This window comes from Danio rerio, chromosome 20 (genome assembly GCF_052040795.2).
Source record: "Danio rerio strain M-AB ecotype USA chromosome 20, GRCz13ab, whole genome shotgun sequence".
In the NCBI taxonomy this organism is placed as follows: Eukaryota; Metazoa; Chordata; class Actinopteri; order Cypriniformes; family Danionidae; genus Danio; species Danio rerio.
The window spans coordinates 40,537,501-40,556,715 of NC_141040.1; the positions used below are offsets into that span (position 1 = coordinate 40,537,501).

Sequence of the window (19,215 nt, forward strand, 5' to 3'; positions counted from 1 at the left end):
TGCGGTTTTGCGTGATCATGGATTATTATGTGTAAAAGTGCAAAAATATCATTCATTTATTCATGCATGACAGCGATTTACACTTCCCTTTAAAAAAGTACACGTTTTTCTTGTCATGACATGATGTATGGAGGCGCTGAGGAGCAAAGTTCAGTCATGTCAAAGACTGACAGCCAGATGCTTTCATATGGACGTTGAGACCCTGTTTATTCATTTTCCAAAACAAATGACATTTAATTTGCTTTATACAGTTGGCCAATACAATGTTCTTTTTATTTTTAAACACTGTGACATTGCTCTAAACATGTTGGATAAGCAGGGTAAACTTGACAATGATTTTAATCCTAAGAGAATGATTTTAATCCTAAAATGAAGACTGATTATTAAGGTTAAGCAAACAAGTATTAATGGAGTGAGTGTTGAGAGTTTTGATCAGTATAGGTATTTGGAAACTGTTTTAGATAATAAACTGTTCTTTTCTGTTAATACTAATATTTTGTGTAAGAAGGGACAACAAAGACTATACTGCTTACAGAAATTAAGAAATTAAAACACTCATGTGAATGTCTTACAGTTCATACTTTCAGTCACTGTTATCCTTTTCTTTGCTTTGTTGGTTCAATTCTCAAAGTGTAAAAAATAAGAGTTGTTTGGAGAAAATTGTGAACCTAGGAGGAAAAATAACGGAGAAAACAGATGACCATGGTTCAGTTATACCATAGACAAGTTTTGAGTAAAGCTCAGAGTATTCTGTTAGATGATTCCCATCCTAAGCACCACGAGTTTTATCTTCTCCTTTCTGGTATTCGATATAGAACTTCTATTAGTCAAACAAATCGGTTTAAACATTTTTATTCATCCCCTCAACTGTAAAGTTTTTTTAAATTTAGGGTAGAACTTATTGTACAATGTGCTTTTGTGTATTATGTGTGACATGCTTGTATGCTGTAACCAAATTGTCTTCGGGAAATGAAAAAAGACTGACTGACTTCAATGGTGTTTCTTTCATTTTCCGATTCGCTATTATGTTTTACCCGAATGAAGAGTGAGATCCCATGACATTCTATAGCCCTATGTGAATAAAAAAGCATATGCTGTCCTTAGTGCCATCATCTTGAACTTATTGAGTGAATAGAAAAAAGATACAAAATGATATATGATGAGGTTATTTATTTTGTTGTTAAGTGAAACATATTTGTGTTTGCTGATTTTATATAAATGAATGTATTTCTCTCACAGAAGCACTGCAGGTAAAAAAAAAAACTGTCAAGATCAAAGCAACTCAAAAAAAGATAAAAGGGCTCCCCCAAAGGCCACAGTATAGTTCGTACACTGTGTGGTGTGTATAATGGAGCTATTTATGAATGTATAAGTTCAGCAAAGTTTCAAATACCAAAGTGAACAAACACATTTATTGTCTGCTAAAAGAAAGATTCTGAACTGCCTGAAAAGTACCTCAGCTTTATTTCCTGCACAAATCTATGTAAGGATTGTAATAATTTGCGTAATGCTAATCAATTGGATGATGACTTGCACTCAAATTAAAATAAATGTCAATGGATATAAAATTGGTGAAATCTTTGGAGTTGAATTTCAGATATGTTAACTGACACACACTGTAAATTGACAACATTTTGGACCATGAGACCAATCAGAGGAGAACAGGCTCATGGAAAAGTGGGGCTTAGAGAAAACAGATCCTTGAAGCAACAGTTTCAGACAATGTATATTATTATGTAAATTAAGCAACGTAAAATGTAAATTGACCTTGCATGTAAACCTACTGTAAGAGACTCCCAAAAACACCTTTTAAAATAGCACAACAAGCAGTTTAATGGTGATATCGACCCCCCCAAATACTAATGAATGTCTAATGTTAACATCCAAAAGAAGCTACAGGGGTAAGCTTGGTATGTTTTGAATACATTAGCCATGATAATCAATGCTTTTTAACTTTTTCCCTATTTTTATTTTATTTTATTTTATTTTTTTGAGTGCTTTGGAATGATGATTTTCTTGCAAACTTCTTGATCGAACCTTCCCCACCAACCCTGCTGTGGGAGGCCGTATCTGATCTTTTTCCCGCAGATTCCGTCAAAAGAGTCTTTCGATGGGATTAGGATTGTGCACACAGTTTTAGTTATCCCCAGCATGGTCCCATTGTGACTTTACCTCCTCGCTAATTAGCTTCCAGTGAGTTATGATAATAGGTAGCTAATTAGCCAACGTAATGAAGCTCTTCCCAGACCTCAGTGAGTTTATAGCTCTCGCAGAGATGCAAAAACTTCTCTTTCCAGCCGCAGCGGTACATTTAAGCAGCCTGATAACCACAGGGAAAGAGCTGGGATTTAACACAGATCCACTTCAAAGAGCTGATGACCTTTCTCAGATGATCCGTGCAGCTCCAGATAGCTGTTGTTTTGTACTGAAGATGCACATGCAACAATGAGCTGCTGCAGTTGTTCATTGAATTGGTTATATCCCATATTCGAATGTTTACTTGAATTATTTTATTCCAGAAAAACACAAAAAACATTAGCATTAATTAGTTGAATGTGGGGTCAGAGGGTCTGATCTTAATCGATTCACAGTCTATTTTTGCTATATCACTCCTCCTGGATATAATAGGCTAAATTATTGTTATAATAAAATCAAGGTCAAGTTAGTTCATCCTGCTAAGAGATTTGAGGGAATGTAAGAAAGTTTTATTCAGTTTTCACTTCTAAAAGAAATTATTTAAATTCTATTGTAAATGGTAACACTTTACAATAAGATTCCATTTGTAAATAAATAATTAATTCCTTACATTTATAAAGCACTTTTCTGGACACTCAAAGCACGTTTACACACTGGGGGGAATCTCCTCATCCACCACCAGTGTGCAGCATTCACCTGGACAACCATATTTGCCATCACACACCAGAGAGACAAAGTAATGAAGCCAATTATGATATGGGCATGGTTAGGACGCTAGGATGGAGGTCAGTGGGCAAATTTGGCTCTTTTCCGAAGAACATCCTGGGATTCTTAACAACCAGATGGCGCTCACTGAGCAGTATAGAGTCCCCATCAATATACTGGGGCGTTCGGACCCACACAGACCACAGGTTCTGCCGGTCTCATTAACACCACTTCTGGCAGCAATCTAGCTTTCCCTTGTGGTCTCCTATGCAGGTACTGACCCTTTTAGCTTCAGTGGGCGTCCATGTGAGAGTTGCAGAGAACTAGTTGCCGGCTACATGTTAGTCAATGCATCTACTAACATAATAAAACAATGAACAGTACATATATTATGGTATGTTTTAACATTTTGTTCATTTTAGCTTATTTTAACTGCTGCAACTACTGATAACAACCACAATAACAAGTTTTGATGTTAATGATGCATTAGTACAGTAAATGTTAAAATTAACATTAACAAAGATTAACAAATTCTGTACTGTTCTTTTTTACTTCATGTTAGTACATCAACTATTAAAAAACTTGTAGTGTGACTTTGTAAATTATAAAATTATTAAACATACTAAGTGAAAAACCTTGTAAAGCAATCGATACAGCTGAATTAAATTAATTAAAATTAAAATTAAGAAATAAGAAATTAATGATGACTGGCCATATAATTGTTAGAAAATAATGTGGCTGCACTGTGGCCATTACAATTCGGTTGTGCATTATTTTTTTGTTAACTGGTAATTTATACACTCAATGGGCTAATAATGCCCGTCTCAAGGTGTAAAAGAAGGGTATAAATAGTGGTCGGAGCCAGCTTTAAGTGGGTGGGGCTTGAGCTCCAATTGGGTGGGCCTTCGAGCTCCAAGAGGGCTGTACAAATTTGGAGTTTTTATTTATTTAATGTCTTGTACATGACACGTCCAATACTGTACTTTATGAATGTCTACACCTACCCCAACCCTAAACCCAACCTCACAGTAACCTGATGTGTTTTATAAATATCTGCTCCACCTACAACACCTAAACCCAACCTACTTGCGGTTTAAGTCCCTCCCACTTGGAGGTCACCTAAACTACTTGCAGTGTAATTCCTCCTACTTGGAGATCTTCGGGCTGCAGCGATACCTACTTGGAGAGTAATGGCCACATACTATACTAGTTATTAAATACTAATCCTATTTATTCACAGATACAGTTTTATATTCTGGTACATTTAAGCTATAATAAATGTGTGATTTAAAGAGCCTTCATAATCCTGCACTGTAAAAATATCTGTATTTTGTGGTTCACTGTATATTCAGTTAATTTACAGTTGTGATTGCAGCATTATGGGAGTTTTACCTCTGCCCTGTCGACTTTCGGTGTAGTAAATTCAACACTGCAAAATAAAAAAGCTACTTTTATTAGCATTTGTAGGTAGACTGAGACAAGACATTGTTTAAGAAATAATATAGACAGAAATAGGTCTATAAAATAACAGAAAATGTACTGGCAGTTAGTTACCAGGCTTTTGAACTGCAATTTATACAACAATTCTGTCTGGTTCTTGAATCTGATTGGCTGATAGCTGTGTAATATTCTGCCAGTGGCAGTTCTTGTACCGCCTCTTCACCCATCACCCTTGTGTATTACTCCGCCCACATACAGCGACAAATAGAGGACACTCTACAGTTTGACAAATATTGCAGCTGTTGGACAACACAATGTACTTTTGAGGCTTTTTAGTGGAGAATGTAGTTGTTTAGATTGCAACTATGCAGTTTATTTATAAGGATAGTCCCTATTTTAAAATATTTATCATTTCTGAGAGCCAGCGCGTCTTTGAGCAAAAACGGTTGACAATGTTCATCCACTAAGATGGTTACAGAGACCACATAATAAACCCCAAGAGAAAACCAGTGTAATTTCAAATTGCAGCTGATCAAATCATCATTAAACAGGTAAATGGCTTTCTAAGTCAATCTCTCTCTTTTGTGTTGTAGTGCTGTTTTTATAATATAATTATATTGTGATCTCCCGATTGCAACAGAGAAATACTGGGAAATCTCTGTAGACTGATAGCGTTTCATGACGTTTAGCCTTATAATCTTAAAATGTTAGCAAAATCACCTGTTTTGTCATCACTTTAGACAGTACGCCAGAGAGTCATTCAAATACTAGCTCTGATATTGCTCATTTACACCACAAACACAGACAATATATCACTTCAAACTATTAAAAATGTTAACAAGAGTCATTTTTCAAACTTTTCAACATCAAAAGCTTTTGGAGGAATGATCAATGACCATAATGCAATACAAAAGAATAGATAAAGTGAAGAAAAAAAATGTTTTACAGTGTGTACTGTAATCAAGACAAAATCACCCATGGCATACAGACAGAAACAACAACAGTTATTAATAGTTATGCTGCTATTCTCCAACACAGAGTACAGCAGTGTTTCGATATAGTTACACTGAAGACACTCCACTACCTTCGCCAAGTGAACTCTGTAGTTGCATTCAGAAGAGTGCACCATTATGCCATAATGAGCGGAGCTGTCAGAAAAAATTATATCTAAATTTTATTACGACCCACAACACACTCTCTGCCTCTTGCCAGAGCACACTACGAACTTGTAGAAATCGGAATAATGCAAGCCCGCTTTTATGATTCATATCGTTTATTATTATAGGAGAAGACACGGGCAGTTATCACACTAATTCAGCCGCAGAAATGATGAGGGAATTTGCTGGGACTGTGTGCGCAAGAGAAGAGGTGTGGAAGGATTAATTAGGCTTTGGTGCTCTTGGTTGCGGAGTATAATGATATGTGCTCATGCTGGTCAAGGATTACAGACTGTGATGGCATCTAACCATCTCATCCGACTTATTAATGCCCGACAACACCAAAAAACCTACACTGAGCTCCTGAACATACCTCCTCCAAACAATATGAAATGGTGACCTGCAGTTTTGGGTCTGTTATGGACAACACAGGCTCATTGTGAAAACATACCTCCGTATGCATTTCTGGAGAGTGCAAATTATGTAGCCATAGCTATGGATGCATTTAATCTTTAAAATGAAAGCTATCGGGTGGTAAGATGCCGCTGATGGCTTTTGATTTTTTTGTTTTTTTTAAACACTACTGGCTGGCCGCTTACCTCCATATGGATGGCTTTTTCGTTGTTACCAGTTTGCCCAGTAGCTCGCAATGTACGTCGGCGGACTTGAAACGCAAAGGAAAGTTGACCGCGATGACAAGGTTTGAGTCGGTTAAAAATGGTTCCAGAAAGCGGGAAAGACAAAAACAAAAGGCAAAAAAATAAAATAAAATAAAAATAAAATAGGCGGTGTGGTGGCGCAGTGGGTAGCATGTTTGGCTCACAGCAAGAAGGTCACTGGTTCGAGCCTCGGCTGGGTCAGATAGCGTTTCTGTGTGAAGTTTGCATGTTCTCCCCGTGTTCATGTAGATTTCCTCCGGGTACACCGGTTTCCCCCTCACAAGTCCAAAGACATGCGTTACAGGTGAATTGGGTATGTTAAAATCAACCGTAGTGTATGAGTGTGTGTTTAAATGGGTGTGTATGTGTTTCCTAGTGATTGGTTGCAGATGGAACTACATGGCAAAAAGTTTTGAATTGAAGTTAAATTTAAATCCCAATTATGATGTCAAGTCAAAATTGAAAGGTTAAAGCAGCCAAAATGAGAATTTAAATAGTCATACATATGACATATGCGTGTCTGTACAGCATTTGTGATGTGTGCTTAAATATTGTACTATGTAAAAATGATTATTTACTAAGTCAAATTGTGTAAATATAGGCCAAGACTTAAATGTGTCTAACTTTGCATACATTTAAACTTTTTATGCCCGATATAAGGCAGAATTAGCATTCCATACGTTTAAAATAGGCTCAGATTAGTCAGCCTTGTGCACAATACAGCCTTTCTGATGTACCCGAGGGACTCGAGTCTGCTTTTCCTTGTAAATAAATTCTGAAGTCTACAATCTGGACCAGCAGCAGGAGGCCGTGTAACTGAGAATCTGAAAGGTCCTTCTGACACTGTGAAAATGTGCAAATCAGATACGCAAACTCAGTCATACTTTGAGAAGTCACACTGAGCTGCACTTCACAACTAAGTTGCATGTGCAAGCAATATCACACAAAACAATTGCCGTGCCGGGTTTTCAGAATCTTTTTAGATGTTCTTGTTATTTTTTTAATATGTTGTTATTTTGTTAATATGTAATATATATATATATATATATATATATATATATATATATATATATATATATATATATATATATATATATATATATATATATATATATATATATTTAACAGTTAAAAGCTAGTTAATGTGCTAAAGTTATTAGTAACTAATAGAGTTACAGTATGATAACTAATACCTTAACTTTTCTGTATTTGATTTTAATGCGATAATAAGCACCTTTTGTAAAGCTGCTTTGAAACAATAATTATTGTCAAAAGCACATAAACAGATTGAACTGATTGAAAACATGTCTAAATTAATATTAATCTTATTTTATATAGATTTCAGCACTTACTAATACAAATGTAATGGATCTGTACTAACAATGATCAATTAATTATAATTAATAAATCCTGCTATGTCAATGAGACCCCATTGTAGAGTGTTTTGAAAGGTTAAAAAAAGTACAAAAAATAAAAAATGTTTCTGAACTCATATTTGAACACATACTTTATTGTTTGTAGTATTATCGTAGTAAACAAAATTAAAATAAATAATTTTAATAAAAATAAAGGTAACACTATTTTGATGGTCGATTTGAGTATTAGTAGACTGTCTGCTTAATATCGGCTGATACTGCTCCTTCAACAGACATTTAGCTGACTATAAGATACTTTGCAAGTACATTGGTTAAGTCAACTTACACCAACCATAACTCCAACCTAACAGTATACTTATAATCTAATGAGAATTAGTTGGCATGTACATGCAATGTAACTAAAATTCAACAAACGGACCATCAAAATAAAGTGACCAAAATAAAAATAATAATTGTATTGTTTTTTGAAATAAAATAAACAATAACTCAAGTAAAATAAAACCTAACACAAAGAATGGTTTTATTTTGAGCTAGTAGCCAAAGAAAATATTTTTACTTGAATCGTACCTGGCAAAAACTAAACAATAAACAAAACTAACTGAAAACTAACTCATTCAATAAAACTGATAATAATAATAATTATATATAATATATATATATATATATATATATATATATATATATATATATATATATATATATATATATATATATATATATATATATATATTATATATATATATATATATATATATATATATTAGGACTATGTTGTTTTGTGTTTCTGTGTGTTTGATTTGATTTCTAGATTGGTGGCGTGCCTTCAGCACCCTTATTTGAAACCCGGTAGAGAGTTGTCGGGGCCGCTGTCCATTCACTTGGCAGTTGGCCAGAGCCGCGCTCCAATTTGGGCATTATGCTTTGTTTATCATCCATACACTATTACTGACAACATTTACCACATCCATTCATTTGCATTTCACACTGATTGAACATACTGATACTGATATTTTGATTATATAGTTAAAATTGAGTTAAATAAATCTTCTTTTTGATTATACTTCACCTTGTTGTTTCCCTCACTATGTTACATTCCTGAGCCAGGTGTAACACTATATAAGGCTTGTTATGTTATGTAAATTAATTAATTAATTAATTAATTAATTAAAGGTTAATTGCCAATGCTTATAGGTTCCAAAAGGACATTTATCAAAATGTCATGAAGTCATTTAAGTAAATTAACTAGATTAAATTAAGACAAAAAGTCAGTACAAATGCATATTCTGAAGAAGGAGGATTCCTCAATTAAGGACATTAAGCTGGAGAAAGAATAAATCCCCAAGCGTCCAGTGCAGCAGAATCTCCAGCACAGCTGTCATAAAGTATGCTGACAAGTGTCACTGGGGAACAGAAGCTTTGCACCAAGTATCTCTGTATAGGAACTATAGTGTTCTAGTGTTATACTCAGCAATTCTCTACCCCAAATTATCCAGCAAAACCAACCATCAGCAAGGAAAGGTAATTATATATACACGTTTGCATAGTATATGATAAAATAGTGAAAGATGTGATGTTTCTTTAGGTAAAACCTGCCATATAAATTATTAGTGTAAAGAAGAAGAACATTGATCCCATTAAGATGTACATTAGAGTATTTCATTCATTCAATCATTCATTCATTCATTCAATTATTCAATCATTTTCCTTAGGCTTAGTCTCAAATTTATTCCCTGCCACAGCCGACTGAACCACCAACTAATTCAGCGAATTCCCTTCCAGCCGCAATCCAGTAGTGGTAAACACCTATACACTCTGGCAATCACACACACACAGTCATGCACTATGGCCAATTTAGTTAATCCAATTCACCTACAGTGCATGTCTTTGGAATGTGGGGGAAACCTGAGCACCCGGAGAAAACCCACACGAACAAGGGGCAACCATGCAAAATCCACACAGAAACACCAACTTGTTCAGCCAGGACTCAAAATAGCGACATTCTTGCTGTGAGGTGACAGTGCTTACCACTGAGCCACTGTGCCACACTGCCAGAATTTGAATATTTTGCAACATTTTCTGTACAATATACTGTATACAATACATAATAGTACATTACACATATTTATATAAAACCATCCTTCTTAATTAAGTATTTTTATTTATAAAAAATTGTATTGAAAAATATTGACATTTAAAGCATTCTTCCATCAAAAATGTGATTAGTCCATATCTTACTGAAAGATCAGGGTCATTCAACCAAATAATGAAATCTTTACTCTTCTAAAGCTGGATTCATATGTTGGCCTGGAGCTGTGTCGCACACCTTAGCTGAGTGCGCATACCTTATGAAAGGACGAGGCTTTTATACTTGACGCGTTCGCCGCTGAAATATTTTTAAAACGACAGGGGGAGGTAAAAAAAAAATCGACCATCAAATCAGACGGATAAACATAGAAGTAGGAAGTTTCCGGAACTACGTCATATCATTAATATCAATAAAGAATTTTTTTAACTAATTATTTTTATTAACTATTTTAATGATTATAAGATTTTTTAAACCAAACTTTGATGCATCACTTGCTATTGTTCATATCTCAGACAGTTCAACCTATTGAAGTTTATTAACATATTAATGACAACAGAGCATGGGTTGCTCTCCAAATATATATATATATATATATATATATATATATATATATATATATATATATATATATATATATATATATATTTTTTTTTTTTTTTTTTTTTTTTTTTTTTTTTTAATGGCAAGAATAAAAGCAAATAAAGTACACTTATACTGACAATTTTTTTTTTAATTTAGCCCACTCCACAATTCACACATTACTGTCTGGCTAGTTTGTGTACTGTACTTATATGCTAAAAAGGCAATAATAATAGTCCAACATTCCTGACCATTATAAAGCTCAAAAAAACAGGACATCAGTATATTGTAAACCGATAGGTTCAAATATTTTTTTCCAGTTATTAAAGAAATAATTTGTTAATTCATTTTAGTTTTGTAACTATTACATTATTTTAAATTCAAAATTGTAATATATACATCAGTGTAAAACCTAAGAATGGTAAAAAAACATATTCTGTAATTTTGTAATAAAACCATCTGGGTCTCCATTTTTGCTACGCTCTCTCTTTTCAGCTTTAACAAACTTATCCCTCAAGTTTTTTTAAACTTTCAAACAAAAACTTGCGATTTCTAGTCTAGAATTATTGGCCATGTAGTTATCCCTAAGATCACGCATGAAGGGATCATAAAGATGTCTGTACAGGCGTGCCAAAATCTCTTTAAAGTGATTCACATTCAGCTCAAACTAAATTAAATGTGGCACCGTGAGAACTGTTCACTCGAGTCTCAAAAATGTGTGCGCTCCGCCAGCCAAAAACATGTCGCACGCACCCAAAGCGAACCTCCACAAACACTGCCATGGCATTATATTCGCAGTGCCCACTCAAGCAAACTAGTGAACGCGTTGAGTATAAATCAGCTTTAAGGTTAACATGTAATTATTGTGTTGTCTAAATACCTAAACATTTTTCAAGCTGTGTCATAGTACAGCAAAAACAATTACATTTCTATGTATGTATGTACAAAAAATAAAGTAAGTCCAAATTATGGATCCTCCTGAGAATTATTTTTTCTGTTTCAATTATTTCCCAAAACAGTGTTCAACAGAGCAAGGATTTTTTTTCCTATAATATATTTTCTTCTGGAGAAAGTCTTATTTATTTTTGTTTCAGGTAAAATAAAAGCAGCTTTTAAAACCATTTTAAGGTCAATATTATCAGCCCCTGAAGCAATGTTTTTTTTCGATAGTCTACAAAAAAAAAAACATTCTTATACAATGATTTGATTTGCCTAATTAACTTAACTTGCCTAATTAACCTAGTTAAGCCTTTAGATTGCATTTTAGGCTGAGTACTAGTTTCTAGAAAAATATCTGGTAAAATATTATGTACTGCAAACATAATTAGCCATTTGTTAAATGCACCTTCATGCTGTCACAGAATGCAAATCTTTACGCCTTGTTTATACAATGGGACTTTAGCTTATGTGCCATATGGGGTTTATTGATGTCGCTTCAGCCGATTGAGAACGTTTCACTGAAATCCTCATATGCAATTCAAAAAGAGCATATTTAAACCTGCATAACCACAGCCACCACAGAGAGAGAGAATGAAGAGAGGGGGTATAAGGTAGATGACAGAGGAAAGACAGGAGAACAATTAATACAATGAGACGTTTTCCCAATCAGTTTATGCCCCTATGTGAAATTCAATTTCTGTTTATGTGCACGCTTTCATTGGCTGTGACTGACAGGCCTGACAGCACCTGTAAGGGGGAAGAGTTTTGTGGGGTGAGGAGATGCACACAAATCTTCTTGTGCCCCAACCGTAAACACACCTGCCATCTCGCATATAACAGCACTGCACAATGTGGAACCATAGCTCAATTATACCAGATATGCTTCACCTCAGTCATTAAGTAAGTAAATGTAATTAAAAGTAAATAAACAAAATATATAAAAGTCATTTAGGTCATTTACGCTTATAAACTGTTTACTAATGTCTACCAATGTCGAGTTAACGCCTAACAAGGGATGAATTAGCTTAATAGTAATAATTTATAGTGTGTAGTTATTATGAAGTCTTACACATTTTTGAATTCATACCATCCTATTTATATATATATATATATATATATATATATATATATATATATATATATATATATATATATATATATATATATATATATATATATATATATACACATACATATACACATACATACATACATTTGCCAATAAAGTCTATAACTACACTTAAAGCTCTATTTTAACGATCCAGGCGTAAAGTCTAAAGTGCAAATCGCAAAAGCATTAAGGTCATGTCTGAATACTTTTTTGCTATTTTAGGGATAAAAAAATATACTTTGCGCCATATATATACTTTAACAGGGTTGTGCTTATTCTCTTAGTGAGTTATGGGGGAGTCATGTGTTCGGAGCATAACGTGCATAAAACCAATTAGAGTCTTATCTCACATTCCCTTTAAGAGTGGGTTGTGTCACACAACCAGCGATCGCTTTCCAGAGATCGCTGGTTCTCACACGAACTTCAAGACTACACTTCCGCATTTCCCAGGACTACATTTTCATACATGCACTGCTCCCAGACACCCATGCTCATTCATCTAGCTTGATTGCACACACCAGCTGAACCTTGTCATAGTCTGATATCACACCACTTATAAGCCACTCATGAACCCTTCCAGTTTGCCGAGTCTTGTTTTCCCCAGTGTGACATTACAATGCGTTTCTCCTTGTCTTGTTTTCTCCGTGTTTAGACCCTAGCCTTGTTTACCCTTGTTCTCTAGTTTAGCCGCCTGCCTTTTGACCTGTTGCCTGTTTATACCGACTACGATTCTGGACTGCCTTAACATACCCGTTTGCACCTGTATGACCACTGCTTGCCTGACGCTGAATAAACCTGCATATTGGATCTTACCTTCTGTTGTGAGTGTCACTCCACCCTAGTCGTTACAGGTTGCATCACTCCATGGCGGATTTGCTATTTACATTGCGGACTTAGTGGAAAAACTAAATGCTTTACTAGCAAGTTAAACAGACAATCTGCAGCAAGGATAAAGAACGGGCCTGCTCCATTCTGCCTCTTTACTTTTACTCTTTACTTTACTCCTTTACTTTCATGGATATGGAAACAGTGTTGTACACACTCCATTGAAGACATCCATTTGCCTACATATTTATTTTTGTTAAATGCAAAGATTTGTTTCTAAACAATTTCTAAATTTAGTTGTAATTTCCAGAAAATGAATAAATGAACAATAATAACAAAGCGTAGTCAAAAAAACTGAGTTATATCCAAACATGCATTACTTTCCCCATATGGTCCAAAACCTGTGAAAAGTGAAATCGAAGGGGTGACCTCTGAACAAAATCAGGCCAAAGCAAAATAAAAGTTAGAAGTCGACTTTCTGGAAAAGTTAAATTTATTTATTTCTCTTTTGGTAAACACTTTCAAACTACCACTGGCCTGTACCAATGAAACAATAGGTAGTTGTCACTCTCTGAAGTGTGTTTTGCATGCTTGACATTACACAAATACTAATAAAATGCGGACAACACGGTGGCTCAATGGTTAGCACTGTCACCTCACAGCAAGAAAGTTTCTAGTTTCTGTGTGGAGTTTGCAAGTTCTGCCCGTGTTCGCGTGGGTTTCCTTTAAGTGCTCCAGTTTGCCCCAAAGTCCAAAGACATGCGGTATAGGTGAATTAGATTAACTAAATTGGCTGTAGTGTATGTGTGTGAATAAGTGTGCATGGATGTTTCCCAGTACTAGGTTGCAGCTGGAAGGGCATCCGCTGTGTAAGAAATATGCTGGATAAGTTGGTGGCTCATTCCGCTGTGGTGACCCCTGATGAATAAAGGGATTAAGCCGAAGGAAAATAAATGAATGAATAATAAAAATGTATAAATATTAGTGCTGTCAAAACTAGTGCATTAATGCATGTGATTAATTTAAAATATATAATAAGTTAAAAAAATTAAATTATGCAATTAATTTTTTTTTTTTTTTTCGTGGTCAATGTGTGTTCAATGTTCAAAATTATGGATAAGACCAAGGAAGGACTTTCAGTTTCAAATAATTAACGTCACGTCACCAGGCTCTCCAGTATAATTTCAGGTGTTTAATTTTTATTTTTCTTTAACTGCAGTATGGCAGTTCACTTTTATTCAGCAACATATTGTTCTTGCCCCGTGAAAAACTGGGGTATTGGATGAGAATATGAAATAAGGACTGGTGGAAGAGTGTTGTTTTAATGGAATTTGATAGCGCATGCCGAATGAAAAGAAAAAACCTCTGCATTTCATGATGCGGGTGTCTATGGTCCTTGAGGGTAATCAAAAATCCCTGTTAACATGGTAGACTCTTAATTAGAGTATTGTCCTAATCGTTTTAAAATCAGCGTTAACATAAACAGTGTAAACAGTGAAAGTGTCAGATGATGTCAAAGACCCTTAAGTTAGCTGTGACGCCCCATTCTAGATTATCTACTGGCAAACTCTCTTGATTCTTAAACTGAGCAATAATATATGAATAAATACATATTTATTATTTATTATTTATTTTCATCTTATTTAGTTATTTATTTTTATTCATTTATTTATGTATTACCTTTTTATTATTATTGTTATTTATTTATTTTTATGTATTAATTAATTTTTTTTCTCAATGGGAAGTTAGAGGCTGTTGAGGGAGGGAAATGTTCAATTGGGGTTTGGGTAGTGTAAACATTAACATAGAAGGATAATTATAAAATGACTGTTATGGTTGATATTCCACGTAAAAACCTAATAAATGAAATTTGAAATAAATTAATTTTAAAAAAGGCCCTTAAGTTGATTCCATGCATGCTTAAATCCTTCATTAAGTTTGACGAGTTTCCCCCTTACATGCAGATATATAAACTGATTGGACCCAAGACCAGCGACGTGATGATCCCAAGGATTCCATATACGGGACCAGGCCATATCCTGAGCTGCTGCTGCGCTGATGGTCGTGGGGAGTGGAAAACATGAGTCTGATTCCAGCGACGCTCCAGGGACAGACGAGTCTTCGCTGAGGCCATCTTCCAGCCTAAACCACAGCGAATGAAGTTCTGCACAAGACTTTTGGCCAGCGGAGAAATTAAAATGGTCGTGCCCAACTGAGTCTGGTTCTCTCAAGGTTTTTTTTCTTCACCCCCATCAGGTGAAGTTTTTTTTCCCTCTCTGCTGTCGCCACTGCCTCGCATGGTTCAGGATTGGTAGAGCTACGCATCGATGAATTGGCTCTTCAGTGTTTGAACTCTCAGTAATGATTAAATCACACTGAACTGAGCTAAACTGAACTGAACTGAACTTAAACACTAAAACCTGAACCACACTGTTCCAGTTACTGAACCACACTGTTCCAGTTACTATGACCATTTATGTGAAGCTGCTTTGACACAATCTACATTGTAAAATCGCTATACAAATAAAGCTGAATTGAATTGAATTGAATATATATAGCAATACTTTAGAACACTTTGTTAAAGAAAATTTGATGAACGCGATCGTGTGTGTTGATGAATCTGAAGAGAGTCGCTCACCGGATGTGCTTTATTTAAACTATAAGACAAAATTACAGAATATCATCACTTATTTTTTGCAGGAATGCAAATATCATTATTAGCTATTATGTTTAAAACTAATATTGAGTTTGCATAGAGCCTTATTTTATAATGCTTGAAAACAGGCAAACAGAGCAGTAAGACACCTTAGAGAAAGTAAGAGAGAAAACCAGATGGTTCTCATCTAAGCAGGAACAACACAAGTAAGGCTATGGCAGACATGAGAGTAGACTTCTGTCACTGTTACTTTACAAGACTAACTCGAGCAGAGAACAGCTGTCGAAAGTAAACTGTAATGTGTTAATAGATTAATACACTAAAAGGACCATACAGATGGTGAAGCATCTATTCAGATACAGAGCTGTTGTATTATGGCAAGCCATTTTAACTTTAAATCTGAACATTCTAGAGGTGTTACAATACTGGAATTCGGCATCAACCGGTACTAAAATTTTAAAAACATCCATTTCCCGTTAAAATTTGAGCACTGTTATGTTCCTAAACACCGCTAATTTGACATTGTGTTCAAGTGCTCAACAGAAATACTGTGAAGGTCATCAGTTCACCGAACTCACCGCTGTTTACTCAGTGTAATTACAGATACAGGAACACTAGAGCATCTTAAAGCCGCAAAGATCAGTGGGTAGCTCTGTCACCTCACAACAAGAAGGTCACTGGTTCAAGCCTCGGCTGGGCCAGTTGCCGTTTCTGTGTTGAGTTTGCATGTTCTCCCCATGTTTGCGTAGGTTTCCTCCTGGTGCTCCGATTTCCCCGACAAGTCCAAAGACATGCGCTATATGCCAATTGGGTAAGTTAAATTGTCCGTAGTGTATGAGTGTGTGTGTGTGAATGAGAGTGTATGGGTGTTTCCCAGTGATGAATTGCAGCTGGAAGGACATCCACTGCGTAAAAACATATGCTGGATAAATTGGTAGTTCATTCCACTGTGGCAACCCCAAATTAAAAAAGAGACTAAGCCGAAAAGAAAAGAAATTAATTAATGAATAATAATAATAATAATAATAATAATTATTATTATTATTATTATTACTACTACTACTACTACTTCTACTATTGTTATTGTTATTAATGAATAATCAACACTGGAATTAAATACCCACTGCTCTAATTGACTAACAATTTTGCATATTAACAGAGCTAAACAGGCAGCAAAGTAGAATAAAAGTAGGCATTGACCTTCAGTGGAGGCAGGGCCTATCCACTCTATTACATCGAGTAGAACACTATGTCCTCCCTTTTATTGCCAAAAAAGAATGACTTTTTTTATTTACAGGACTTTTTAAACTCACAGGATGTTTTTACTGTACTAGGATATATTTTATATCAAAAGAAGGAAATTTTGGTTTCTCAGTTCATGAGCCCTTTAATAGCAGGTGAAAATTGGTGTTCAAACTTAAGTGCAGCCTAAGTAACTACATAGGTTAAGTTTAGGTTCTGGAGTAGTTATTACTCAGTTCACATGAGAAACGGGACTTTTTAAATAAAGCACTAAAAAATAGGCACTAGTTCAGGTAAAGAATATATACTAGTGTCTAATAAAAAACTACAAGTATCCTTTAAAATGTACTACTAATAAGAACTAGCAGTTATAATAAATAAGTATTGTGCTTAAAGGAAAAGAAGCATATGTATTGGTAGCATGAACATACTAATGTGCTGTATAAACTAAATGTTAAAACTTCTTGCCAAAACTGTGAAGTAATAATGATTTGTACAGTTTGTGAAATCCAGACATCTAATCAGGGCTTTACATTAACACCACCAAATGTGGGGAGATTTCAGCTCTGGCGGGTTAGACAGACACTACCACTAGCCACTCTGGCCGGTGAAAAATATTTTTAAAATGTTGTCTTCTTACAAGCAGGGTTCGACAATAAAGATGGTCCAATATGCATGCAGAGGTGATCTTAGAATCGAAAAGCAGCACGACTAAAGAAGACCTATTTTTTATGTTAATTGTTTTTTTTAAAGGATTTGTTGAATAAAGCGTGTATGTATCCAGCTGTTATTTGCTTGCTTTAACACAATTTATAATTTGTGGCTAAGAAATAATTATTTAATTAATTGTGGGGTGGTCAGAGATTAATTTAAGCCCTGAAAAGTCATTTAAAATAAAAATTAATACCAATGCAACACTATGAAACCACAATGCATTTGCCCATGCACATAAAGCAAGCTCATACACACGCAAAAAAGTTAAATGAATGAGGAGGCATGTGGACATATCCCACAATTTTAATCAATAAATTTTTGCATTTTAAAGTCTTATTTATGCATAGAAAATATATTTTCCCCACAACAAAATTGTGGCTAGGAATAATGGCGAGTGGCTAGAATTGTTAGAAATCTACTAGCCATAGTGGCTGGTGATCAAAAAGGTTCATGTCAAGCCCTGCATCTAATTATTACAGTCTCAAAAGAGTATCTGAAATTCAAGTATAAATGTAGCATCTATGAACAACAGATGAGCTTTGATAATGTCTCTATTTCTAAGAATTATTTAAATCGAAAATCGTTTTCCTGGATCAAAAGAAAGAAATTGGATATAGTTTCTCACACGGACTATAAACAGTTAAAGTCAGAATTATTTTCTCACCTTTGAACTTTTTTTTCTTTTTTAAATATTTGCCAAATTATGTGTAACAGAGCAAGGAAATTTTCTCAGTATGTCTGATAATATTTTTTACTTCTGGAGAAAGTCTAACTTGTTTTATTTCAGCTAGAATAAAAGCAGTTTTTAATTTTTTAAAACCATTTTAAGATCAAAATCAGCCCCTTTAAGCTCTATTTGTTTTTCGATAATCTACAGAACAAACTATCGTTATACAATCACTTGTCTAATCACCCTTACCTGCCTAGTTAACCTGACTAACCAATTTGGTCCTTTAAATGTCACTTTAAGCTGTTTAGAAGTGTCTTAAAAATATCTAGTCAAATATTATTAACTGTCACCATGGCAAAGATAAAATAAATCAGTTATTATATATAAATAAGTTATTAAAACTAACATGTTTAGAAATGTGCTGAAAAAATATTGTCTCCGTTAAACAGAAATTGGGGGAAAAAAATAAATAGGGGAGCTAATAAGTCAATAATTTTGACTTCAACTTCATTGTATTTATTTATTTATTTTTTTGTTATTTTTGATCATGATACTCTCAATCCACGTTCGTTCGTTAATTATAAATGAACAAATACTTCTGAATAACAATATAAAGCCATTTAACTACATAAACTTTATTAATAAAAAGAGACTAAAGTGATTTTGGTACACAGAGAATCTTTAGGACAACCAGGCGATCTAATGCTAATTCCAGCTAATTCCAAGAGCTAAAAAAAAAAGTTCAGACCAGCTGACAACACAGTTTCTGGTTTCAGCAAGAGTTGGATAAAATTAACATAACACCTCTATCATATAACATTTGCCAAGCGACGAAGTTGAGAACAGATAAGGAAATCTCA

At 34.5% G+C, this 19,215-nt stretch overlaps 1 long non-coding RNA gene across 1 annotated transcript in view; it reads left to right on the top strand.

The window, feature by feature from the left end:
* LOC147839397 (uncharacterized) overlaps nt 1-19,215 on the top strand; it is a 765,501-nt gene that overhangs the window by 306,796 nt on the left and 439,490 nt on the right. The gene's annotated exons all lie outside the window — the stretch shown is intronic.